This window comes from Scomber scombrus, unplaced genomic scaffold (genome assembly GCF_963691925.1).
Source record: "Scomber scombrus unplaced genomic scaffold, fScoSco1.1 SCAFFOLD_26, whole genome shotgun sequence".
NCBI classification, from domain to species: domain Eukaryota; kingdom Metazoa; phylum Chordata; class Actinopteri; order Scombriformes; family Scombridae; genus Scomber; species Scomber scombrus.
Window position 1 is genome coordinate 159,943 of NW_026910277.1, and position 2,318 is coordinate 162,260.

The following is a 2,318-nucleotide window of genomic DNA, read 5'->3' on the forward strand; positions in this document are numbered from 1 at the left end:
GGCAAAATTTGAAAAAAAGACAGGGCCGGTAGTGTCGAAAAAGTCAAAAATGGGGATTTTCCCAAACCTTGCTAAAAGGTGCCAGGGGGCGGACTGAGTCAGAAAGGAGCAAAATCAAGCACAGTTGGGGCGTTTTGAGAAAATTGTGAAGGATTTTCCAAACCGGGCATAAATTGAAAAAAAAGACAGGGCCGGTAGTGTCGAAAAAGTCAAAAATGGGGATTTTCCCAAACCTTGCTAAAAGGGGCCAGGGGGGCGGACTGAGTCAGAAATGAGCAAAATCAAGCACAGTTGGGGCGTTTTGAGAAAATTGTGAAGGATTATCCAAACCGGGCAAAATTTGAAAAAAACGACAGGTCCGGTAGTGTCGAAAAAGTCAAAAATGGGGATTTTCCCAAACCTTGCTAAAAGGGGCCAGGGGTGCGGACTGAGTCAGAAAGGAGCAAAATCAAGCACAGTTGGGGCGTTTTGGGAAAATTGTGAAGGATTTTCCAAACCGGGCATAAATTGAAAAAAAAGACAGGGCCGGTAGTGTCGAAAAAGTCAAAAATGGGGATTTTCCCAAACCTTGCTAAAAGGGGCCAGGGGGGCGGACTGAGTCAGAAATGAGCAAAATCAAGCACAGTTGGGGCGTTTTTTTTGAAAATTGTGAAGGATTTTCCAAACCGGGCAAAATTTGAAAAAAAAGACAGGGCCGGTAGTGTCGAAAAAGTCAAAAATGGGGATTTTCCCAAACCTTGCTAAAAGGTGCCAGGGGGCAGACTGAGTAAGAAAGGAGCAAAATCAAGCACAGTTGGGGCGTTGTGTGAAAATTATGAAGGATTTTCCAAACCGGGCAAAATTTGAAAAAAAAGACAGGGCCGGTAGTGTCGAAAAAGTCAAAAATGGGGATTTTCACAAAATTTGCTTACAGAGGCCAGAGGGGGGGGCTGAGTGAAAAACGAGCAAAATCAAGCACAGTTGGGGCGTTTTGTGAAAATTGTGAAGGATTTTCCATAGTGGGCAAAAATTGAAAAAAACGACAGGGCCGGTAGTGTCGAAAAAGTCAAAAATGGGGATTTTCCCAAACCTTGCTAAACGGGGCCAGGGGGGCGGACTGAGTCAGAAATGAGCAAAATCAAGCACAGTTGGGGCGTTTTGAGAATATTGTGAAGGATTTTCCAAAGTGGGCAAAATTTGAAAAAAACGACAGGTCCGGTAGTGTCGAAAAAGTCAAAAATTGGGATTTTCCCAAATTTTTGCTAAAAGGGGCCAGGGGGCGGGCTGATTGAAAAACGAGCAAAATCAAGCACAGTTGGGGCGTTTTGGGAAAATTGTGAAGGATTTTCCAACGTGGGCAAAAATTGAAAAAAACGACAGGGCCGGTAGTGTCGAAAAAGTCAAAAATGGGGATTTTCCCAAACCTTGCTAAAAGGGGCCAGGGGGGCGGACTGAGTCAGAAAGAAGCAAAATCAAGCACAGTTGGGGCGTTTTGTGAAAATTGTGAAGGATTTTCCAAACCGGGCAAAATTTGAAAAAAAGACAGGGCCGGTAGTGTCGAAAAAGTCAAAAATGGGGATTTTCACAAAATTTGCTTAAAGAGGTCAAAGGGGGGGGGCTGAGTGAAAAACGAGCAAAATCAAGCACAGCTGGGGCGTTTTGTGAAAATTGTGAAGGATTTTCCATAGTGGGCAAAATTTGAAAAAAAGACAGGGCCGGTAGTGTCGAAAAAGTCAAAAATGGGGATTTTCACAAACATTGCTTAAAGAGGTCAGAGGGGGGGGCTGAGTGAAAAAGGAGCAAAATCAAGCACAGTTGGGGCGTTTTGTGAAAATTGTGAAGGATTTTCCAAACCGGGCAAAATTTGAAAAAAAAAAGACAGGGCCGGTAGTGTCGAAAAAGTCAAAAATGGGGATTTTCCAAAAACTTGCTAAAAGGGGCCAAGGGGGCGGACTGAGTCAGAAAGGAGCAAAATCAAGCACAGTTGGGGCGTTTTGGGAAAATTGTGAAGGATTTTCCAACGTGGGCAAAAATTGAAAAAAACGACAGGGCCGGTAGTGTCGAAAAAGTCAAAAATGGGGATTTTCCCAAACCTTGCTAAAAGGGGCCAGGGGGGCGGACTGAGTCAGAAAGGAGCAAAATCAAGCACAGTTGGGGTGTTTTGGGAAAATTGTGAAGGATTTTCCAAACCGGGCAAAATTTGAAAAAAACGACAGTGCCGGTAGTGTCGAAAAAGTCAAAAATGGGGATTTTCCCAAACTTTGCTTAAAGAGGCCAGAGGGGGGGGGCTGGGTGAAAAAGGAGCAAAATCAAGCACAGTTGGGGCGTTTTGTGAAAAT